This window comes from Balaenoptera ricei, chromosome 6 (assembly GCF_028023285.1).
Source record: "Balaenoptera ricei isolate mBalRic1 chromosome 6, mBalRic1.hap2, whole genome shotgun sequence".
Classification (NCBI taxonomy): Eukaryota; Metazoa; Chordata; class Mammalia; order Artiodactyla; family Balaenopteridae; genus Balaenoptera; species Balaenoptera ricei.
In genome coordinates this window covers 93,825,805-93,852,500 of record NC_082644.1, presented here as the reverse complement: position 1 = coordinate 93,852,500, position 26,696 = coordinate 93,825,805, and the positions used below count along the sequence as shown (strand labels likewise).

The 26,696-nt window shown below is 35.8% G+C and overlaps 1 pseudogene; it reads left to right on the top strand.

Moving 5' to 3' along the window:
* The first annotated feature begins 2,568 nt into the window (after positions 1-2,568).
* Positions 2,569-25,988, top strand: LOC132368095 (kinesin-like protein KIF17; annotated as a pseudogene).
* The last annotated feature ends 708 nt before the right edge of the window (positions 25,989-26,696 follow it).

Genomic DNA, 26,696 nt, shown 5'->3' with positions numbered 1-26,696 from the left:
TGTCCTCAAAATGGGGTGTGGTGGACTTAATATACAAGTAACTTCAACATAAAACTAATGATCCAGGGGGGAAATATGTTGGACATGAATAAGAAATATAAAGAAAATAATAGAAATGGCTGATAATATACAAAAAACTGTTCAATCATAGCAATAATTAAACATGCAAATAAATAATAATATACAGATTTCTCCTATCATCATGAAAAATTCTCATTACAGCATTATTTTTTAACAGCAATATATGGGATAAATCAAAATGCCCTTACAAGGACACTGTTAGTTTAAAATGATGAAATAAATCAGGATTTGAAATGTTTTGTAACTTATGACATTGACGTGAGAAAGTTAAGTGAACATAGCATTAAATAAAATGTAAATAGCACATTTTATGTATGTTCATATATATATGTAGAGACTTTAATATGTAGTATCTCAGATGAATACCTATATATCAAATACTGGAAAGGAATCAAATCATAAATGTTTATATTAAACCAAAGACTTCACTTGGAGAATCCAGATATGCTTATTATGAAAATATTCATTTTAAAGTAAGTTTTGGACAGTTTCTATAACTAAAGAGGAAAATAAAATTTATTAATTTTAATTGCAAAAGTACAAAAATACTTTTTAATGAGAATTCTGATTAAGATAACCCTTTTGAAACTTTTATCTTTTTTTGATGTTAAATAAACAAGATTGGAACAGAAATGTCACAATGTTAACAATTATCTTTTCAAAACACAGAGCAGAACCTTAAATCTAAGAGCAGCTTTTTCTCATGCTATATGTTAATTTTCAAATAGGGAAGACAGAGAAACTGCTAAGTAGGTGGCTCACTGGGAAACTGACAAGGTAAATAGAAGAACAGATCAGAGCATTTAATTTACACATCTGCAGCTGCTTTAAATGCTATTTGACAGGTATTGCATTTAAATCTGTTGGGAAAAACTGATTATCCAAAAGAACACACACACACATATGTGTATATATATATATATTTCTGTTAAACATAATAGCTATAGGGTATTTGTGGTTTACAGCAAAGATGTTTAAATCCTCCATGTCACTATTTTACCGTCAAAGATATTCTTAGAAAACTATATTTATTTCCTGTACCAAGCTCTAACAGCAAAATGCTGCCACAATTCAGACTGCATATTTTAAATATAATTCCACAAATAAGCCTAAAATGAGCCTTTCACAAAAAATTTTTTCTTGGCTGCAGCTCTAAATCCACTGAGCTATAGTCCTTTCTCAAACACAATTTATATCCACACTGATTATTCAGAAACGGATTACCCAGTTTATGGGTTTTCTAGGTGTTTGACTTCTTTCCTCTTTCAGCTTTTCTTGCCTTTCAGGTTGGTCAATAGCTATGCTACTAACCTTAGAATGCAGCTCAAACCGAGCATAAATTCTGAGGTTCAAATAGACCTTATTGAAAATGTTAACTAGGTCACATATTAGATGTGAAACCTTCAACAAATAATTTTGAAAAGCACAGCATCTAGGAAATAAAAATAGTGACTATTGACTACTTATTATGTACTGGTCACTCCTCTAAGCTACCTTAACTCTTTTAGTCTTCACAATTAATAATAAGAGATGAGGACAATGAAACAGAGAGGTCAATACACTGCCAAAAGTCAAGGGTAGTAGGTGTTAGTCGTACTTCAAAGTTAGGAAGTCTGAGTGAGAACATGATCTTTTTACCACTCAATCCCTTTAATTAACATTAGCATTGCTGAATTAGATAGTCATGACAGCTACCTCACTTTTTAGTTTTATTTTTTTACAATTTAAGAAGATACTGTTTCATTAGTTACATTTTGCTGATTCTTTCCTTTAAAAATTGGGCTATGGTCCTAGAAAAATAAATGGATAGACATCTACCCAAACAAGATATACAAATGGCCAATAAGCACATGAAAAGATGCTCAACATCATTAGTCATTAGTGAAGTGAAGATCAAAACCACAGGGAGATATCACTTCATTACCTATTATGCTAGCTATTATAAAACAAACAATAAACAAACAAACAGAAAATAGTAAGTGTTGGCAAGGATGTAGAGAAATAAGAATACTTGTGCATTGCTGGTAGGAATGCAAAATGATACAGCTGCCACAGAATACAGTTTGGCAGTTCTTCAAGAAGTTAAAAATAGAATTACCATATAATCCAGCAACTCCACTTCTGGATATATATACAGAAAAGAATTGAAAGGAGGAACTCAAACAGATGCTTCTATATTAATGACCACAGCAACATTATTTACAATAGACAAAAGGTGGTAACAACCCAAACATCCCTCAACAGATGAATGTATAATTAAAATGTGGTATGTACATATAATGGGATATTATTTAGCCATAAAAATAAATTCTGATTTGTGTTACTGAGGCAGGAAAGACAGGGCTGGGTCTAAGGACAGCCTCCTCATGTAGAGGCATTAGGCAGAACGCAAAGCCACCTCCTTGTTTTGCACTTAGTAAGGCCATGATGCATGTAGGAATGGCATCTCAAACAGAAACTTTGTAACAGCTGAGCAAGAAATTGACCATGAAAACTGTGGAGTGCACAGCACATAAAAATGCACAGGTTGCTGATGACCCTTTAGGACCTTCCACCTGTGGCCCTCGACTAGTAAGGGAAAATTTAAGGGAAAACAGCTCTTAGAGCTCATGTACAGTGGCTTCAGGAGACAAATGCACAGGACCAGAAGTTGATGCAACCCGGTGCAATCCAGGCCATACCTCAACCCAACCCACAATGAATATTCCACCCCTAATCAAAAAGACCCCCCACCCATTCAAAGGGCTAAAAATAAGATAAAAAGTGGGGATCAACAACCCTGCAGGGGGCGCTCCTCACTCATTCCCACACTTCTCCTATGGAGTGTGTAACTTTCGTTTCTGCCCTAAATAAACTGCTTCTTTATTCTCTATGCTCCTCAGCCTCAGTGTGCGTGTGTGTGTCTTTGTGTTTATTTTTCCTTGGTGTCTTTTGGATAAGTTGAACAAGAGCCTGGACTTTTGATAAAGCTCTTCCAGTATTACTACAATATGAACGAACCTTGAAAACATTATGCTAACTAAAATAAACCAGACACAGAAAGGACAAACATTGTATGGCTCCACTTACATGAGCTGCCAAGAATAGCAAATTCATAGAGGTAGGTAGCAGAGTAGATATTTTCAGGGACTGGTCGGGGGGGATGGGAATTACTATTTAATGGTTACAGAACTTCTGTCTGATGATGAAAAAGTTCTGGAAATGGATAGTGGTGATGATTGCAAAACACTGAGAATGTAGTAATGGTAATAAATTGTACACTTAGAAATACTTAAAATGGTAATTTTTGTGTTATGTATATGTTACCATAAAATAATTGCCCCCTCCAAAGCCACCTTATGAATTCCATTCTACAAAACAGATCTAAAAACACCACTTCTCCCTGTTTCATCATTTGCCACCTTACTCCAAGCCACTATCATCTTTAATATAAAATTTTGCAATTGTTCCAAATTGATTTTTCTATTTCTATCCTTGTCCACTTCATTCTATTCTCCACACAATATCTAGCACCAGCCTTTTAAAATGTAAGACAGATCATGTTACTCTTCTGCTTGAAACCTTCCAGTGACTGTCTATTTTATATGGTTCTTTACATAGTTTTTAAGAACTTATATGATCTGATTTCCCCATTAACTTTTTGGTCTTACCAAGGTCAAATCAAAGTAAGAATGATGGAAATGGTCTGCCCTGGGGAGAGGTTAAGTTTTACCACTGACATTGCATATAATCGCCAGATACATGGTGACAATTGAAAGCAAAATTACTTTTAGTCAGTTTTATTACAAGTTATAAATTTTCTGCAGAAAATACACCCCTTCTGCCTTCATCCAGGATTGGGCAGCTGCCACAGACTCCTTGCTATCCCATTGACTCCTAGCACTTTTACTTTCTTCCTCCAATTTGCTCTCCTAACCTGCTGAATCAATTGACTAAGCAAGTGTATGACTCAGGGCCTTTGCATTTGCTGTTCTCTCAGGTTGGAACACCAGTTATCTGAGAGGCCAGCTCCATTATCTACATCAGACATTATCTCATACATCACTTTCTCTATGTGGTCTTCCCTGACTACTCTTCTGCAAAGTACACTGTCACCATCATACCCTAAATTCTTTCCATCTTCATTTCTTAGCAGTTTTTACCATCTAACATATATTTTCCACTTATTTACTGTATTTATTGCTTGTCTCTTCCACAGGAATAAATGCTTCCTGAGTGCAAGGATTTTTCACCTGATTGTTCAATATTGTAAATCCAGCAAAGAGAGCACAACCTGGCTCACACCGAACATTTAATAAATTCTTGTTCAATGAATGAGTGAAGGAAGGAAGGAAGGAAACAAGTCATTGGTGCTTAACTATATACCCATTAGATCCAAATACCACTATCTGCCTATCCAGAACACATATGAAAATGTTTATCACTAGTAATTGAAACAAAATAAAGTTAAATGATAAGCATCCATTTTATCAATTAACAAATTGAGAAACATATATAATTGCAAATAGGTTAGCAAAGGAAAGTGAAACAGGTCTCTTTATACTACTTGAGACAATGCTAAATGGTATTTTTTTTAGGGCAAATTGGATAAACATAAAAACAGTTTTAAGATGGCCAAAATTCTCACTCAATACTTAATAATACTTCTTTTAAAATTTAAAGGAAATACCCATGAATGCTATATTTATTTTTTATATGTTCATATATATATATATTTGGGTGTATATGTATGTACCTGTGGGCCATTTTAGTATATTTCTGTGAATGGAGGCCACCATTAGTTCCTATGAAAAATAGATGTTGTATTCAAGAGTAATTTGATTACCTACAAAGGACTCTATGGCTGACTAAATTAGACCTCTGAGGAACGAACTATTTGGTTTAGTTGCAGAACAGGAACGTATGAATGATGACATCAAAGGGAAGTTGGACATTTGGAATATTGTAGTATAAATTTGCCTACTGCAATATTCTAGCCACCTACCAAGACCTGATTTACACATGTGTTTGAATCTCTCAAACTGTTTGAGAGGTTCATATCATGTTGGCATATTTCCCCACATTATTAGGGTATGCACATCTTTTAGTCACTTGGTAGTGTTTTCTAAAAGCACTGCTTTTGCTTATCTGGGAAACAGGAAGTAAACCTGTAAAATAATTTATTTATAGATTCAAATAATGTATGTGAATGAGCTTTGGGACTACTAGAAAGCTTACGTGAAAATGAAAATCATCGTTCTAGAAGAAAGAGTAAAAGTATTCCAAGTGTCATCTAGATAAGTATTAAGTAAAACAGGCATAAAATATGTATTAATTCCAGTGAAAGATCTCCTTCCAATTAAATACTCTCCGCTTAAAAGGTATCTGACAACAGTAGAGGTCCCTGATCTATGAAATCATCCACACACACTAAATCTGAGCCTAACTAAGTAAAGCACCATGCAGGAGAAGAAGAATATTCTATAAATTAGTGAAAAAGCATTCTGATTCATATTGTATCTATAATTATCACTATATAGTAGCATTAATTCATAATTATAAATGGTGCCCACATACTATCATAAAGCTCAAGGAATGTGATCAGCCTCCTTCAACCTTTAACTAATTTTTAGATAGCCTTTTTGCGGCTTCAAGAAAACTGACAATACTGACATGCCATTAAGTTTGACCTAATTTTGCAAAATTTCACTTAGAAGCAAATGGTGAACTCAAGTTGAATGAGTGAATTGATGAATGAATGAATTCATTAATAATCCAATAACACTTATCTTACCTATTTTGGCTGTTAGAACAGAAATATCATAGATTGGGTGGTTTATAAACAACACAATTTATTTCTCACAGTTTTGCAGGGTGGAAGTCCAATATCAAGGCACCCACATGGCTGCGTGAGGGACCGCTTCTGGATTGCACACTTCTCATTGTATCCTCAAATGACAGAAGGGCAAGCTAACTCTCTGGGGTCTCTTTTATAAGGGCACTAATCCCAATCACCAGAACTTTGCTCTCATGACCTAATCATCCCCGAAGGTCCCACCTACTAATACTATCATCTTTGGGGATTAGGATTTCAACATATGAATTTTGAGGAAAAATATTCAGACCCTAGGAATACTTAAAAAAAAAACATTTTTTTTAAACAAAGAACTTTTCTTTTGTCCTGTAACATATAATGTCACCAGCCTATTAAAGACTCATCCTCTTTTTCTGTTGAAGAAATGGAGGCGTGGAAATGCATCTCAAAAATATCTCCCAGATATTTGAAGTATTTTATTGTCATTATCCTTTTAAATTATTATGATTATTATATTTCATCACCTATCCCTACATTACTGACTTCACCATTAACATAATACATAATCTTTTAAGTTGTTTAAAACTATTTCTAGTCTAAAACATCATCTTGCTAGGAAATTATGGCATTGTCTCTCAAATTCTTAGCAAACTATTTGAAAATAAGAAACAAGTTAATAACTCCAAAACGGAAGTCTGAAAACCGACATAATGCCTGAATATGAGTGGTATTTTCAGTAACTACAGGACAATGGTATTGAAGTCAGAATTCTCAGTGATGAACACAGGCTTTACCACCATAAAAGTTTGCTAGACTGAAAGGAAAATGGGTGCCTCTTTATCTTTCTGCCTCTACCTGTATCTAGTTCAGGCACTCAGAGTCTGTACCAAAGAGACCACTGGGCAGTCAACCATCGATTTCTCAACCATTGATTCCCCTAGTGCTAGAGCTTTGTCCCTATATCCTAACAAATACCTCTATTTCTACATTAATTTACTGCCTGAAGTTCTTAGGAAACAACTGCACAGAAAGTGAATGAAAGAACCAAAGGGAGCAAAGTGGATCCTAAGTTGCTCATGCACAGTGACGTGTAGTTCTAACAAGTATATCATTTAGGTAGGGTTGAAATTAGGAACACATCTGTTGTTGAATGCAGCTTAAAAGTTTTCAAGTGTTAGTCACACTTTCTACAAAAACTATTTATTAGTTTTAATAATTACTTTTAAGTCATACATACTTTCCAGAAAGACATGTTCCAAGGTGCTGGTTCCCAAGAGAAAAACTTTATAACTCCACTACATTCCCTTCTCTCAGCACAATGAGTAAAGGTGTGGTTAATCACCTATCTACTTCTTCCTAGTACTTGACATGTTCAAAAATTAATTGTTTCTACTTTGAAAATGATATGTCCCACATCCAGTGTGGTGTTTGGCATTTTTATAGTAGTGGCCAAAAAGTATGAGCATTTAAAGCCAGTAGCAAATTTCTTTAATGGGGTAAAAGTAAGGAAGGTGGACCATGAGACATGGGGTGGGTATGTGTGCTGGAGCCAAGAAAAAACAGTCACAATTCTCAGCAAGACAAAATGAGAGATTTGGTTTCCTCATGAGACAGATAAAGAAGAACTGAAAAGGAGAGAAAAGAGAAGCATGAAAATATCCAGAGAATTCCAGGCTACAGAAGTTTAAGTAGGTATTAAAAGTCCTCAGTGGCCAAAGGCTCTTCACGAAACAGGGTTGCTAATATTCAATTTGAAGGTGTTTATATTGCTCTGATATCACATTCCTCTTCCCATCTTTTCCCAAATCTTCAATAACATCTAACAAACAACTGCATTTCTTGGGTTAAAGTGGTGTGCGTTTATGTGTGTGTTGGTGGGGGACGGGTGGTGTTATGTTTTATTTTTCCCCAAAAGCAAGGGCTTGGCTCATTTTCAAGTCTACGTTGACATTATGTAGGTCAGATGTTGCACATATAGAATGGCAAGAAAGCATATCAACCAAGGAAGTAAGTGAACCATGAGAATATGAATCATTTTTACCGTCTTCCAAGACACTTCAAAATACTTGGGGACAATTCTGGAATTCCAGAGCATGAAAATTTCCATTTAAGCCAATCATATCTAGACCTCAAGTGGGAAGAAGAATCTAAGACCCATGTAGCAGGTGAGTTACAATGAATAAATTGATAAATACTTATAGCATTGAGGAGACCAGTGAAATCAATAGACCATTCCCTCATTTACATATAGGAAGGAAAAGCAAAAAGAGGTGAAGTGATCTGATTAACTACATCAGCAAGAAGGTGGCAACATCAAAAGTATAACCCAGGGGGCTTCCCTGGTGGCGCAGTGGTTGAGAATCTGCCTGCCAATGCAGGGGACACGGGTTCGAGCCCTGGTCTGGGAAGATCCCACATGCCACGGAGCAACTAGGCCCGTGAGCCACAACTGCTGAGCCTGCGTGTCTGGAGCCTGTTCTCCGCAACAAGAGAGGCCGCGATAGTGAGAGGCCCGCACACCGCAATGAAGAGTGGCCCCCACTTGCCACAACTAGAGAAAGCCCTCGCACAGAAACGAAGACCCAACACAGCCAAAAATAAATAAATAAATAAATACATAATTAAAAAAAAAAAAAGTATAACCCAGGATCTCTGCTTCATAGCATTCAACAATACCAGAGCTCATTGTAATATTCTAAGATTCTATGATTCAAATCTCTCTGGTTTAATAAGGCTATACACTCCAAATTTAGATAAGGAACGTTATTTAGATAAGGAACATTCCTTCAGATTTCCTATCTGAATGCATTTGAATGTATAAATGGATTTGAATGTAAGGTCACATTTCAAAAATCATGCTCAGAGTCCAGTGTTTTTTCTACCCATTTATCCTGGTTTATATGATACATGCTTAACTAGCATATTACCTTGGATAGAAATGTTCTTCCCTGGGTCTCTTAATATTAGTAGATATTTTTGAGCTATATTGTTAAATAAAACATATAAAACCAAAACAGCTTTTCTAATCTATTGCTTCCTGAGTTTTAATTTAATGCCTTCCTTAGGCAGGAAAGTTATAAGTAGCTGAAAAAATGGAACTACAGTATAAGTGTTATTATTGGAAATGCTGAAATACATATAGAAATGTGTTTGATTCTTTCAGAATTACTCATTTTATATTGTCTGTTTCCATTCTTTTTCCAAGCATTAGAATCAGGGACGCTAAGAATAGCAGTTACAGCATTCTCCATGAGTAAAAATGGACTGGGTTTCTATAAATAATGTATTTTAAATTAACTAGCTGCAACATCCCTGACATGCAAAATCCTTCCTGGATCTGAGTTCCACAGATATAAAATGTGTATACAAAAAATATACTCACCACCATGCATTACTACTACAGACCTTTATTCTTTTGCAATTGATTGTTACCCAGCTTATACTAAGAAATTGTTCAGCTGTGGAATTTGAAGTGTGTTCATATTTATGTTTTCAAACTTCATAAATATTACAGAATATTAATAATTGTTCCCTGGAGAAAAAAATATGGTGCCTATTTCTGAAATTATTATACAATCCATTTGAACATTTTTGAAGCACTGGAAAAGTGAAATAAGATAAGAGTAGTGATATAACTGTGTTTACACCTCAAATTTAAAATAATAAATTCAGGAATTTATAGATGATAAATATTTTGGATATATTTACTAGAAACTAAATTCTCAGAGACAAGAGCCCAGATGACTTTGTTATCTCTTAATTGCTTCCTTCCTAAGGCATCCAACCATTTTCTTTATACTTCCTATCTGTATTAACATTATTAAATTATTTGTAATTCTGACTGAGTTCCATATTTTTCTGTAAAAAGTGTTTTAAACGTGCCTGATAAATAATATCTAATCTGATCATTATTATGATATGTGCAGGTATGATATCATGATTCATAACAAGAAATATATAGCTGGTCTTTGTTCCTTCTCTGGCATAGAGTTCCTAAATTGAAATTTGAAATTTCCTAAGTGATGAGAGCAATAAAGTTGTCTTTTGTTATGTTAATGAGATGACTTTTCAACAGCACTTAAGGTTGAAGGTTGGTTGCCAGGAGAACCAATCAAATGATTAGAGGGTTAGACTTTCCAGTCCCACCCACCCTGACCTTTCAGGGAGGGAAGAGGAGTTGGAGGTTGAATCTGTTGCCAATGGACAACGATTTAATCAATGATTCCTATGTAATGAAGCATCTACAGACACCCAAAAGAACTGGGTTCAGAGAACTTCTGGGTTGGTAAACATGTGGAGATTTGGGAAGAGTGGCAGAATTAGAACATGGAAGCTCCATGCTCTTTTCCATATACCATGCCCCATGCATCTCTTCCATATGGCTGTTCCTGAGTTATTGATATATCCTTTTATAATAAACTGGTGATCTAGAAAGTAAAATGTTTCTCTGAGTTCTGTGCACCACTCTAGCAAATTAATCTAACCCAAGGTCTTGGAACCTCCAATCTGTAGCTGGTCAGTCAGAAGCACTAGTAATACCTGGACTTGTGACTGGCAGTGGAAGTGGGGGTCGGAGAGGCAGAAGTCTTGTAGGACTGAGTCCTCAACCTGTGGAATTTGATGTTATCTCTGGGTAGATAGTTTCAGAATTGAGTTTAATAGTATGGCACCCTGCTGGTATCTGAGAATTGCTTATTGGTGTGGGGACCCTCCCTGCCCCCTAATACACACACTGGAATTTCAGGAACCCAAAAGAGCAAGACACTATTTCATAAATGAGTAAATAGTTTTCTGAATTTGTCAGTAAAATTTCCATTACCTTAGAATCTTCTGTTCTTGCTGCTCCATAGAAAGGAAGAGAGACATTTCTGTGATTCTGAATCATCAAATCCCAACCAGTTTGTCCAGCCTCCCCAGGTTCCTGAAAGAAATGTGTGGAAGAGAGACTCAGGGCAAAGGGCATTTTTATTTCTATAAGGCTTTGGGAACTCATAACCATGGTATATTGGGCCAAATTACATATAAGCACAATAATTGATTTTAAGATTCATCTTGACAAAAACAGGCTATCCACTTTGTCCTTCTCCCTTGAGGCCACAGTAGAGTTTAAGGGTAAGTATTCTGAAGGCAGATGGTCTGTGTTCAAATCCTACCTCAGATACTTCCTGGCTCTATGGCCTTGAGCCTGCTACAAACTTCTCTAGATTTCTGTTTGATGTATATAACTCAAGGATTTGATGTCAAGGTTTAAGGAGATAAGGCTTAGGAAGTGCCTACCACAGAGCAAGACACAGAATTAGGATTCAATAATAATACTTGTTATTATCATTTTCATTTTTATGAGTTCATGAGCTCTTAGTACTTCAATAGTAGAATAAAAGTAGAAATAGACAAACCTAAAAAAAAAAAGGCCCAAGACTTCTTAAGACTCGAGCACAGATGAAATAAAATACCGTTCTCCAGCCATTTTTAGGACAGTTCTACATACAAGCAAGAAATAGCTCCAAAAAGTCCCACTACTCCATATGGTGGAGAGCTGTTTGACCTCACATGGTACAACCAAGCTAGTTTATTCAAATATGGTTCATGGTCCTGTCTCCAAATCACTTGTGATGTTTGTTAAAAATATTAAGTAGCAACTATAATATTATTAAGCCCACAAATGCAAAAATTTGGATTAGATAAGGAATATTTCAGATTTTTATTCTGACTAAATAAATGGAATATATAAATTTGAAACTTACTTATGCCCTAACTTTCAACTTCAGACTTGGGACAAACTGACAATACACCCCCCACCCCCCCCCCCACACACACATACTTACTCTCTCACACACATACACTTAAATTTAATCATTGTAATCCCAGTTAATCTCAGTTACATCTGTTACATTATGGATGTATGTCTAAGTTATTTAAGGTATGAATCTACCTTACTCCCTCTCCCTACCCCACTTTTGTTCAGACTGATTCTATATTCCAATACTAAAGTACCACTGGGAAAGGACTGTAGAGTACTAGTTTGTATTCTTCCGCTAGGCTGTCGTCAGATGAAATGCATGTCATCATTTTGGGCCATGATACGCCCATATTTCATAACCTTTAGTGACTCCCAATTTTCTACACAATTACATCTAAGCTCCTTAGTAAGACACACAAGACCCAACACTGACCTGCTTTCTTCTACCTTCTCATTTTCTTTATCTCCCTGCTTCAATTTCTATCCAGAAACATTGAACTGTTCCAAGCTAAAAACACAATATTTTATTGAATTTGTCTTTGCTGATTTTTCTCTTTCCACTTGGAATATTTTTGTCTTGCTTCTTCAGTTGGCCCATTCTTTTTCATTTTTAAGATTCAGCTCAGAAGTCACACTTCTTAAGAAAATTTCCCTCACTGCCCATCTGAATACACACACACACAAAGGCATACCCTTATTGAGATGGGTATTCCTCTTCTGGGTCTCCATAATACTCTGCCACTGACTCATCACAACACATTTTAATTCTCTATTTATGCTCTCCTGCTTGCTTCACAGGAATATAATTAGTGCAGTTGTATAGTGCCCAATTCTCAGAAGGGTTCCACACTTGGGTTTCAATGATATACAGTCACAGTCTTGAAATTTTTAATAATTTGATCTTGAATTTGTGTTTCATAAATGAAGTCTCATAGGACAATAGAGAGAGAGAGAGAGAGACAGTGTGTGTGGTGGAGAGGGGGCTTGGAGCCTTGGCTAACAGGTATCTGACCTCCTATTGCCTTCTACCTCCCTGAATGGGTTCTCTGTCTCCCATTCCTCTGCCACCTGGTGCCCTGGGCCCCACTCCATCTCCCCCTCCTGTCCAGTGACCACGGCAACTCTGTGCTCCAGCTGGGGCTGGAGAGTCTGGGTGTATGGCTCTAGGGTGTCTCAGTGGGGGAGTACAGTGGCTGTCTCCACCCTGGGCTGGCACATCACTGTGCATTCAGAGAGTGATTTGCCCATCACTGGTCCCGAAATCAAACAGTGCCTGAATAGATTGCAAGCTCCTGAGTGTAGGCTCTCCATTGAGGGTTAGGTCAGTGATCCAGGGGAAACAAGGCCATATGAAATAGCAAATTAAAAAAAAAAAAAAATCACAGGTCAAGAAAGACACTTTTATTACATTTAATGGCACTTCTTTCCTGTTTTTTAAACAAGGGTTCCAGCTTTTTTTTTTCTTTGCTTTGAGCCCTGAATGTTATATATCCATCTCTACCTGCCTGAGACTATGAGCTCCTTAAGTTTGGGACTGTCCTATGTGTCCCTGTAACTGCTGGACATGGCCTTGTATCTATTACATAATGCGAACACAGCATATATTTGCTAAATGAAAAAAAAAGAATAATTATTACAAAATTCAACTTACCATCTCCCATAGGAAGGTGTGGTTGAGTAGTAAGCTCTGTGATGAAGGAATATTTGCAGAAAACTTTTGACTTGTTCATCACAACACATAATAAATAGCACATAAAAGTCGTAAAAACTGAAATAATATTTTCCACACACTAATGAAATTGACTTCATGCCCTGCCTCTCTTCAAAGTATAAGACTGAAATCTTTTTGCAAAATAATTTTGTTGTCTGCCATATTTTAAGGGAAAAAAAGCTCTAAATGTCTTCTCTTTGATATAGTAGTATGATTAAAGAAGTGATTTTCACTTGTTTTTATCAGTAAGGGGTTTTGAAATTACACCAAGCAGCAGCATACCAAATACTTGGGGGGGGGGAATATATTCAGAAAAGAAATTCATATCTATATCTACAAATGGACAACAGGGATTAAACAAATCAAGAGATGAACTACTCAATGTACTTGAGTACCTAAGCCATTTGGCAATTTACTATGGCTGTGATACCTATTTTATCACGATGTATGTTGATTTCAGTCCTGTAGAAAGGGGAAGAAAAAGCTTGAGGGTAGAGTGCTTTTGTAAATAAACATATGTGCTATATGGCTAGCTAAAATTAGGTGACTGTCAATTTGCATTCATTCAGTTTCCTACTACCGGTTGCTGGTGATACAGTATAGAAAGGTATTACAGTCGGGTCTTATATGGAAAAACTCACGAGTATTATAAATGCAGATATCTGGATAAAATGCTTTGAACATAAAGGGAATTCAGCAAGAAACACTAATCTTTATTCTACTGAATCATTTTCTTAAAAACATTTTTATATACCAGGAAGTGAATGAGGCACTTGAGATAGGGTAGTAAGCAACTTGAGATAGGGTAGTAAGCAAAACAAATATAGCTTGCCCTCATAGAACTTATGGCTCATTGGAGATGAAAGGCATTAAGCAATTAATTAGAAATATTTTTGTAAACAGCTGTATGTGCAATATGAGGTCTATCCTAATATGGAAAGCAGTACCAAGGAAGGCTTTCCTAGGGAAATTATGTTTAACCTGAGGCCTGAAGGATAAAGAGGAATAAGGTAGGTTAAAATAGAAGATGAAGCAGCACTTCCAACTTCGCTATTTTTGCTAACAAATAACAAATCTATTCTACAATTATTTACATATTTTGAAAGAGGAATGAGATAATATTTAAAAAGCAGAATCACTAATTTGAAATGTGTGATAGTGTAAAGAAATTATCCAATTGCATTTGTACGGATCTGGAAAGATTTAATTTGCTTAGCCAATTAATGGAGGAAAATTACTTGTAATGGGATTTTACACTATTCAAGAGTGGTTTAGTAAATGAAGCACTTAGATACTAGTAAAAAAAAAAAAAGAGTAACATTTCAGTATTTAAGATTGGCCTTCTTAAAATTTACTCTAAATTAGTGAGATACTACATTACATTTAGAAAAGTGATTTGCACTCTCTGCAAGTAGCTCAGCCAAGAGTTCTTCCAGACTGCATACTAGCTGTCACATGTTGGACAGATAATTTAATCTCTCTGAACCTCTGCCCCTTCATCTATACTACAGGGAAAAATTATTGCCCCAGGCCATATGAGACAATTAAATAATTAAATATAAACAGAATGTTAAACATCCTATTCTAAACTACATAATAGGTAATTAACACATTTTACTTTCTTTCTTTATCCAATCATTTATTTTTTAATTCTTCTGCCAAACATATATGAAGTATCTACTGTTTGAATAGTATATAGCGTAAAGATTTTACAGCCAAACATAGTTTTAAGTAGCACCTGTACCTCTTAGTAGTTGTGTTATTGTGCATAATTACCTAAATCCTCTGACCATTAATTTCTAAACATATGAAACAGAAATAATAACCATCTTTCAGAAACATTGTAAGACAAACGGCATTATATATCTAAATGTCTAGCAAGTGAAAGATGGCATTCAACAAATTTTTGTTTTCTCTACTCTCCATTATTATCTGTTAGACACTATGATAGGTACAATGGAGAAAAAAGATAAATCAGTTACAGTCTTCTCCTCATGGAGTTGATGTTCTCATATGGGGAAATAACAACGCAAATAATTTGAATATATCCTAATATATGCATTCTATACTAAGGAAAACATAAGAAGGAAGAAAATAAGGTATTATAAACATTCAAAAAATGAAATAACTAAAATGAAGGAATAAGTAAAACTAGTACTGTCTTCCAGAAAAAAAAAAATATACATTTTTTATATTTCTGTTTACCTTATTTATATCATTTATCTATATTCTCTTTTGGACAAAATGCAGTTATGTTTCACGAAACTATGCTTGATTCAAAATAGGGCTATTAATTTAATATAATAAATGTTGTTTTGCTGAAAATAAATTGGTGAATTTAGAATTTAATCATAGAAATACATATTTGCATACTTTACATTTTACTTGCCAACTTATTTTTGATGTCGCTGTCAAATAAAAGGGAACTTCATTTCAATTTTACCAAAAGGCATTGATTTTTTCCATTATTAATTTCAACTTCTAGCTATGATGTAATAAAATATGGAAGGTCAATGCAATTAATGATAAGAACTGAAAATGTTGGAGAAATTACAAAATCATAATTATAAGGCCTAAGCGAACTGTGAGAGCACCAAGGAGTAAAGAGACTAAAATTTCACATACGAAAGCAACCTTTAAAATGGTGGCGCAGTGGTTGAGAATCTGCCTGCCAATGCAGGGGACACGGGTTCGAGCCCTGGTCTGGGAAGATCCCACATGCCGCGGAGCAACTGGGCCCGTGAACCACTCCTACTGAGCCTGCGCGTCTGGAGCCTGGGCTCCGCAACAGGAGAGGCTGCGATAGTGAGAGGCCCGCACACTGCGATGAATAGTGGCTCCCGCTCGCCACAACTAGAGAAAGCCCTCGCACAGAAACGAAGACCCAACACAGCCAAAAATAAATTAATTAATTAATTTTAAAAAAAATAGAGTTATCATTTAAAAAATAAATAAATAAATAAAAATAAACTCATGATTTCCAACCCCTTTTTTCTTGGGAGGAATTTAGAGTCTTATTGCAAGCTATGGATTTGGCTTAGCTCTCCTGGAGAACAGACAAACCAGCAAAGTTCTTGGTGGTCAGAAAGTAATGAAGTAATGATAAGTTCAACGCTTGAAGGGCCTAGGCAACATGGATAGTTCAAATACTGAATATCTGAATAATAATTTCATTGAATTTACCAACTCTTTATTATTATCATGTTGGTGTATGTCAGGACAGAATATCTGAAAGGAGAAGGGGTGAGAGATACAGCTTTAAATGAAGCTGGGTTTACTACTAGGATTCAGGCTTCCCTAGCAAGTCTGGCTGCCTATGTGATAGGCCTTTAAAGGCCTCTTTGTATGATGGCTAGGAAAAAGTGAGAAATAAATTATTTTAACAAAAAGGAAGTTGACAAACATTTTGGATGAGCTAATAAAAAGTTTTTAGTTGTCAGAGAAGAGGGTCTAGTGTAATACTTCTATAACTGCAATATATATTATGCAACAAAAGAGGTAATTAGGAATTTATTTTAAGGTAAAACTCAACCAAGTGATCATTTCTATCAAAGGTAGCTGAACAAAATTTTTCTCTGTATCACATTATCTTAGAGAGAACATAGCTGGCTAAGAGAATGGTGATCCTAGCAAGAGAGCAGAGTAGGCATGTAGAGAGTGAAAACACCATTATTAAAGGAAATAGATGACACTGTGCAGTACACACTGGAATAAAAAAAATGCTCACAACCAACTGCTAATTAAATTATGTTTGAAATTAAAACTTCACATTTTATTTAGCATCATACTGTTTCTAATATTTCAATTTTGTAAGAAAATTTTAATATTAAAATATTAATATTGAATATTGGAAACTACTTTAAAAACATTTTTCTAATTAAGTATATATCAAGCTCATTCTATTGACTGGATGAAGACACTGTAGAAAAAAATTTAAGACCAATGTCATTTTTTCTTTCCAATCACATATTGTTTTGTATCTTTATACAGTAAAATGTTAAGCCTGAAATAAAATAATGTTAGGAAAATATATGACATTCAATCTTTAATTTTCCTTCTAGTAGCCCCCATCCCACTCCAACCTGAAATCACTGAAATCAGGAAATCAGAAGTGAGTACAGAGGTGCAGACAGAAGAGCTCTAAGTAAATCCCTCTAGCACAGGCTGAATTGCTGGAGATAAAACTTCCAAAAAAGAAAGTGCAGAAATTTTCTTGTTCCCTTCCTTCTTTCTTTCCTCTCTCCCTTCCTTCCTTCCTTATTATTTTTCTCTGTTCCCTAATTCCCCAGCCCCCAAGCAATATCATGGTATGGGGGCGGCATCCAGGAAGGAGAATCCAGAGGAGTCAAACTCTGAGGAAAGGGAAACTTCTTTTCCTTGGATGGAGCTAAAGTTCCAAGAAGGTTGAGTCAATCTTCCCCACCCCTTTGCTTGTCTTCTCTCTGTGTCTTTCTACAATTTAAGAGTCACAAGTTTCTGTTCAAAGGACCAAAAAGGGAGCCTCAGGGAACCAGAAGGTACCATAGAGGTCACAGAGAAGGAAGAGATCAGGAAATCCAGACCGTAAAGTTTATGAACTCGGTGTCACCTCCAAGGTATGCATGCACAAATGTGATCCTAATGAGCACACAAAAGACTGAAAAACTGAACTAAGAAATAGATCATCTTGAGGTTGTTGACTGACCATGAGGTGGAACACATCCAGGACAGACCTGAAGAGCTCTACAAAGGCTTTGAGAACTAAACTGATTTTGAAACCACAGTCTACAGAAGGTGGGTTGGTACTTGTGTCCTATATCTAACCAGGTTGGATTGCCTGCAGAAACAAAACTAACATTTTCCATAAGATTTAAATGATCCAGGATCTCATAGCATAATACTCAAAATGTCCAGAATACAATCCAAAATTACTTGGCATATGAAATACCACCTGCACTTTTGCTCACATAGGTAAAGATAATCAACAGACACGAACAAAGATCTGACAAACAAAGCAGCTATTATAAACATGTCAAGTGAGCAACTAGGAAAACTACCAAAAATGTTAGAATCTTTTAGCAAAATATAAATAAAAAAATAAATAAAAGATATTAAGTAGAACCAAATAGAGATTTAGAACTGATAAATACAATAACTAAAATGAAAATCTCAGTGGATGGATTTAATAACAGAATAGACATGGCAGAAGAGTCAAATAACTTAAATATAGAAATTATCCTATCTGAACAATAAAAAGAAAAAAATTTTGAAAAAAAATAAAAAGAAAAAAAAGCCTTATTTACCTGTGAGACAATAACAAAAGGTCTAGCATTCTTGTAATTGGACTCTCAGAAGTAGAGGAAAAAAAATTGTCATTCTGAAAAATTATTTGAAGAGATAATGACCAAAAACTTCCTAAGGTTGGAAAAAGACACAAACTTTGAGATTCAAGAGGCTGAATGAACCTCAAACTGAATAAATCTATAGAGATGCAGGGCTAGATATATCATAATCAAAGTTGAGAAAGCTAAAGACAAAGATAAAATCTTAAAGCCAGACAGAGAAAAAAATGATTCATATCCTATAGGAGAACAATGATTCAAATGACTGCATATTTCTCATCAGAAATTGTGAAGTCCAGAATGATGTGGCACAACATTTTAAAGGATTAATAGAAAAACACCTGTAAACCCATAATTCTATATTCAGTATTAATATACTTTAGGGATAAAAGTAAAATAATGATATTCTCAGATGAAGGACAGCTAAAGCAATTCATACTAAACAGACTGTCTCAATAAATATTTTCTATAGGAAGTTCTTCAGACTAAAGGCAATGACCAGGAAAGGCAGAAGAACAACAGAAATGGTAAACATCCTGGTAAATACAACAGATTATTCTATTTTTTAGTTCTTTAGAATTTTTCTGATGGTTCAAAGCAAAAATTATAATTTCTTCTGGAGTTTTCAATATGTAGAGATGTAATATATAAAACAACTATAGCATGAATAGCCCCATATGGTGGTAATGTTTCTACATTAAAATTGAAGTGCTAAATATACTGATGCTTAATAGATTGTGAAAGGTTAAGTATGTCTTTTGTAATCCCTACAGCAACTGCAAGAAAAAAACTATAGATATAGTCAAAATCATAATAGATAAGATATAAGAAAAGGTCAAATAACACTTTCCTCCCAAAAAAAGGGAAAGAGAGGAATAGTGAGGGCAAACAGAAAACAAACAAAAATTATGTGGTAGATCTAAATCTACACATATCAATAATTACATTAAATGTAAATAGTCTAAACACACAAATTAAGAGACATTATCAGAATGGAAAAAATATGGACCACATATATGATATTTACAAGAAAATAACTTCAAATATAACAATGAAGCTAAACTAAAATAATTTCCCAGGAAGAAAAAACTAGTACAAAAGCCCTAAATCTGGATGTTTAATGATATGTCTAGCATGTTTAATGATATGTTGTTAAATATGTTTATGACTGTGTAAGAAACCAGAGTTTATATATGAAAATTATAAAGACAAAAAATTCCAAGTTATGGGATTAGAGACCATTTTATTTTCCTGGTGCTTTCTTTTTTTTTTTTTTGTATTTTTTACATTTTCTAAAATGAGCATTACTGAATTACTCCTGAAATAATTTTTAATAAATGCTTTGAGAGATAAAATGGAGAAACATTTTTTCTGTGGTTAAAGCTTTTAAGTGCCAACTAAGGAAGTTGCATGAGGGCGGGGGGTGGGGTGGGGGGAAGTAATGGGAATGAGGAAAATTTGTTTTAGAAAATGGCAACACTACATGTTCTCAAGAACTCATGAGAAAGGAAAGTTGTATTGGAAACTGATCAACTCAACTTAGAAAATAGTGAGGGAAACTTTGGACTTAGAAGTTAGTAATAATTAACTGGAAGCTGGAAGTTTAGGTATGAATTTCAAAAATGTTACAGCTAGAAATATAGATTGGGGAATATCAGCAGATAAATGCAATATAGCTATAAAGGGCATAGTTTAAAAATCTGTTTACGGAAAGCTTATTTGTTTAAGTGGCTGAGTATATATCATGGAGTTTTACATTCTGAAGCAGTGGCACGAGATTTATTACTAGCATTAAGTGGGTAAGATACATGTTACATCCTAAGGGCAGTGGTGTTAATATGCATATTTATAAGAACAAGAACTTCCTTCTCTGTATTTTACCACTTAAATACACCTCTGATTGTTACAGTAATTTAACCTTCACCTAATTTCACTAAACTAGTGTAAACATCAACTAGTAAAAGTTAATTGAAGAAAATGTAATTGGATACTTTGAGTATGGCCCTACTATGCAATTAAGCAATTCTTTGTGACTGATAGTTTTAATGAGACATCAGTTCAAAGAAAAAGCTTGGAAATATATATTACTGACTTTTGTTACTGGGCTTCAGATGAAGCAAATCCTGATGGGCAAAATAGCTAACAACCTGTAAGAATAAATAAATCTCCAGCTAACAACTTGTAAGAAAATGTTGACTTCAGACCTTTAACTGCAAGGAAATGAATTCTGCTAACCACCAAGATCAGCTTGCAAACAGATCTTTCCCCAGTTAATACCTTCAGATGAGGAGGCTGACACTTTGATGTCAGCCTTGTGAGACCCTGAATGAAGGATCCAGCTAAACTGTGCCCAGAGTCCTGACCCACAGAAATTATATGGTAATAAAATTGTGTTCTTTTAAGATGCTAAGTTTGTGGTAATTTGATATTCAGCAAATAAAAAGCCAATACATCCTATATTCAAGTTTGCTTTTTTGAAGCCCTTTTACAAATTCAACTGTTTTTTGGCATTGATTATCTACTATCTGTATAAAAAGTGGCCATTTTATACCTACTGTTAGGCTTCTCCTATTTTCCCCCACTCAAAAGCCTTTCCTGATGATTTCATATCACTGATCTTCCATAATCTTCTTGAAACTTATCAATCTGACCTATACAACTATATTATATAATGCTAGTCCTATTACATACTTTTCTCTATTGCAAAATCAAGAAATTTTCTATTTTGTACGAACGGTATTGACAATTACTCTCAACCTGGGTAAGGTTGGTGTTCATCTAACATTTTAATAGCACGGACGTTTTTACTATAAAGTGTTTTAGTGAACTTCACTGTATAAAACATATGTAATGCATTTTAAAAAGAGGTAGCTATTAAAATTATGTATAATTCAGTTTATGAAAAATTATAGAAGGGTGTGTGTATGCATATACATGAAAAAAAGAGATCTCTGAATGGACACCAAACTGTTGCTGATGGTTATCAGTATAATGAGATTTTAGGTGATTTTTGTTTTCTTCCAAACGACAGTATGTAAAGTTCAAATTATTTAGAGTAAATCATACATTATTTTATAATCAAATCAGTTCCCTGTGAAAAAATAGAAGGGATATTGTGAGAAAATATATACTAAAATATTGACAGTGATTATCTTTGATTGATGGGAAAATGAGAAGTGTTTTTCTCTATTTTTATTCTTGCAATTTAAAATTATAATTTGAGTATATACCCTATGAAAACAGTTTAAACAACATAGGGTGCATAGAGTAGAAATTAAAAATATTTATACTAACACTTGTGTCTCTGTACTCAATCCCAATGTGATTCTTCTTTCAATTAAAACACACTTTTAACAGTCTGATTGTCCTATACCTTCACATACATAGTTGTAGGGGAAAGAATGACAAGCTGTCTATATCCTGAGAGGCAGAGAAACAATTTAGTACTATCTTTACATGTGTGATGTGTGATCAGTTTCTTCTTATTCCTCTAGGTCCCAAAAGGAGGGAAGAAGGGAAAGAAACTCTTGGCTAAAGTGTGCAATTTGATGCATTTTTACATGTATATACACTTGTAAAATCACTGCTGATATGAAGGTACAGAATATTTTCATTACCAAGTGTTTCTTTGTACCACTTTGCAATCTTTGCACACTGTTACTGTCACTATAGATTGGTTTTCTTTTTCTAAAATATATATAAATAGAATCAGCCATCATAGACACTTTTATTCTGGCTTCTTTAACTCAGCATAATGATTTTAAGATTCATCATTTTTTTTTTAATTTTTTATCAGCGGCATGTTCATCTTTACTGCTGAGTCACAATCTTTTGCATGGATATTTCACATTTTGCTTAGCCATTCACCAGTTGATGAGCATGTATTGTTTTCAGTTTTTCACTAGTATGAATAAAAGCTACTATGAATATTCTTATGCAGTTCTTTGTGCGGACTGTTTTCATTTCCTCAGGGTATACCTACGAGTGGAAAGGCTGAATTTTGTGATAGGTGAATATTTAACTTTTAAAGAAATCACTAGGCAGACTTCCAAAGTGGTTGTACCATTTCATATTCCCACCAGCAGGGTATGAGAAGTTGTTCCCCATCTTCACCAACTGTGAACTTAAATCTTTTTAATTTCAGCCATTCTAAGAGTTGTGCATTAGCATCACATTGTGTTCTTAGATTGTAATTCCCTCATGATTAACGATGCTGAGAATGTGTGCTTATTAGACATTTGTATATGCTCTTTTGTTAATCATCTGTTCATATCATTTGCCAATTTTTCTATTGGATTGATTCTTTTCTTACTGTTGCGTTTTAAGAGTTCTTTATATATTATGGATACAGGTCCAGTCTTTGTCAGATTTATTAAGAATATTTTATTCCAATCTGTGTCTTGCTATTTATTTTCTTCATGGTATCCTTCAAAGATCAAATGTTTTCAACTATGATAAATTCCAATTTATAACTTATTGTTTTAATTTTATGCTTCTTCCTTTATACTACTACCTAATAAATATTTGACAATGTTAAAATCATAAACATTTTTATAGAAATTTTATAATTTTAGCCTTTATATTTAGATTCATGGCTCATTTTAAGTTTATTTTTGTGTATGGTATGAGGTAAAGTTTGAGGTTCTTTTTTATTCATACAGCTTTCCAATTCTTCAGGCACTAATTGTTTATAAATCTTACCATTCTCCATTTAATTACCTTGGAAACTTTAGGGAAAATCAATGAAAGGTACATGGTGATTCTATTGCTTTACTTTTTATTCTGTTCTTTTGATCTATTATCTATCATTTTGCCAACACCACCTCCTCTTATATACTGTAGCTTTATAATAAGACTTGAAATCAGGTAATATAAGTTCTCCACCCTTTTCTTCTCTCTAAAAATTTGTTTGAGAGACTTGTAGTCTGGACAGTCCAGTGCAGAACCATTTTTTTTCCCTCTGCTCATCATCAAGCGCAGCTATAAATCCTAGAAATGACACAAGAAACAAACATAAGAGAATTCTAAAGGTAGTAAGAGAAAGGTAAGGAGTTGACCACAGGAATGGAGGAATAGCATTATGTCAGGAGTCTGGTATCCTCCCAACCAATAGAGGGAAGCCATATAGAGGTTTCCCACCTCCAGCTCTCCCAGCTGGGGATATGAGGGCAACCAGGGGGCACTGATAAGACAGACCATTTCCACACATGCTTTCCCCACCAAGAGACACTCCTGGCGGTTCTGGAAAACCTGTTCTGCCTACTCATGCAACATCAACAGAGACCAGAAGGAGTCCAAGCAGTACCAGATAAAGCGAGCAGACCAAAATAAGATTGCAAAGGCTTTCAAAATTAAACTGCCATTGGAAACACAGCCTCCTCTCCTCAAATACATAATGTTAAAAGACCCAAAAGAAAAGGATGATATAATGATTCTAAATGTATACACACCAAACAACAGAGACTCAAACTGCATGAAGCAAAAACTGATAGAGCTGAAAGAAAAAAGAGACAAATCTGAACTTATAGTTGGGGACTTCAGCCCACCTAACCCCCTCAAAAATTGAAGGAACTCTTAGAAAATCAGCAGACACATATAGGATCTGAACAATGCCATCATCCAAAAGAATATATTTTACACATATAGAATATTACACTTAACAATATAAGATTGCAAATTTTTTCAAGTGCCCTTGGGACATTCAACAAGGTTGGCCGTATCCCAGGCCATAAAATAAATTTCAATGCATTTAAAAGAACTGAAATCATACAAAATGTGTTCTCTAACCATAATCAAATCAAATTAAAATCAATAAAAGAAAGACAACTGTCAGATGGTTTTGCATTTTGATTACACTGGTGGTTAAAAGAACTTACATGGGTTATAAAATTGCATATTTTTTATGCACATGGTTCAAATGTAAATACTTGAGTACAGTGTTAAATAAATGTGAGAACAGGCATTATTGTCTTGTTTTTAATCTTACAGGAAAAGCATTAAATATTTCAACATCAAGTATATATTAGCCTTATGTTTCTCCTAGGTGACTTACAAATTGAGAGTTTCTTTCCCTTTCTTGTTTGCTGAGATTTTTTTTTTAATGAATAAGGAGTGTTGAATTTTACCAAATTCTTTTTCTGCATCTATCAAAATGATATATTTTACCTCCTTTGTTAATATGATGAATTAAACTGATTAATTTAAGCACGTTCAAATATCCTTCTATTCCAGGAATTGAACCTATTTGTTCATAAGGTACTACCCTCTTAAATATTGTTGTATTCAATTTGACAATACTCTTAACGATTTTTGTGTTGTTTATGTTCATGGTGGATATATGTCTGCAATTTTTTTTTCTAATTTCATTGTCAGGATACATATTTAGAGTTAACTGGTCTCAAAAGGTGTCTCAGAGAGGGAGAGTTCCATCCTCCTCTGCTTTATCTGAAAAACTTCAGGATTGAATGTTTGATGGAACTCTCAGTGAACGCATCTAACCATGAAGAGTTTTTTGTGAGAATTGTTTTGATAATTAATTCCTTTTTTATTTGTGATATATATATATATATATATGGGGAAGAGAGAGAGAGGGAGAGAGAGGGGGCAGAGAGGGGGGGAGAGGGAGAGAGAGAGAGAGAGAGAAGAGAGAGAGGGAGGTGTGTGTGGAGGTCAAAGATCTGCAATCGTCGGAATTTGAGCTAGAGAAGATCGATGGCTTGGTAACCGTCTGTTGGCGAGAACATAACTCTGCTCTTCCAGCAGCTCCTGGCGCAGGTGCAGCCACTGATTCGCTGGGGCTGTCCTACAGCAACCTGGAGACGATTAGGCGCGAGTCTTGCTGGGGTGAGGAAACCAACTTCTGGAAGATTCCCGAGCCCATCATCGTAAAAACCAGTCTCCCAGTAGTTTCAAAAGGGCCACAAAACAAACCAGCCCCCCAAATCTCGGCAGCTGAGAGCAGCGAACCAGGCGTGCAGCAGGAAGACCGCTGCAAGGGATGCTCAGTCAGAGAGACAGAGAAAATACTGCCAGTAACTACTTCCGGTCCAAGCCGGCCAGCCAGATCCCGGCCAACGACCCTCTGAAGAGCCTCACGCATCACAACCCGCCGCCAGGCCTCCACGGCCGCCTCAGCAACAGCTCTGCCGTCCCGCCCACTCAGGCCCCTGAAAGGCGCCAGCCTCTGCCCTTCAGCCTCCAGCCCTCGCCATCGCCTTCACCGAGGCCAAGCGTAAGGAAAGCAAAGACAATTCTGGCTTCTGGCAGCGGCCTCGGTTGGCACAGCTGCCTTGGGGCTTCTGTGAGGCTGCAGACCTCGCCCCCCCACCCCGCCAACCGTGACCCGGAAGCGCGAGGAGACCCAGGCTCTGGGAAGAAACATTCCTTCCCTCTTCCCCAGAGAGCCCACCTCTGGCCGGGCTGCGAGCCCCTCGGAGAGGCCCGCCTCGCTCTCCACGCCAGGGCGGTGTTCCCTTCTGCTCACCTGCCTGGGAGCCTGCCTGCCGTCAGTGCCCACCCGCGACGGTGTGAGGCTCGGTGGGCTCTGAGCCTCTGCTCTGCCTCAGGGCCTCCGACGGAGTGGGAGCAACTTCCACGTGGCTCAAGCGCAGCATCTCGGCGACTGGGAATGGTATCCCCAGCTGACGGGCCCCACGTCCTGAGGTAAGCCCTGTGGAGGAACTGGAGGAGGCTTGGAGCAGAGGGCCGGTGCGGCCCGCTCGGAGCTGGTCTGCGCCTTGAGGAGACCGCTCCACAGTCAGCAGCTGAGTCAGCTGCCGGGTGGGGGTGGGGAGGACGCGCAGCGTCTTCTGGAGCCCTGCCTCAGATTTTCTGAGTCATAAAGACAGCTTTCCCCTTTGTTAATTTTGTACACTGCTTGCCTCATTTCTGTTTTATTGATATATACATTTATCTTTATTTTTTTCTGATTTCTACTTTTAGTTTCCTTTGCGTTTTTTTATTTTTGTTACTTATTCAATGCAGAATTTTGGGTCATTAATTTTAGACCTTTAAATTTTTTTTTTAATATGAGCACTTTAAAAGTTTCTC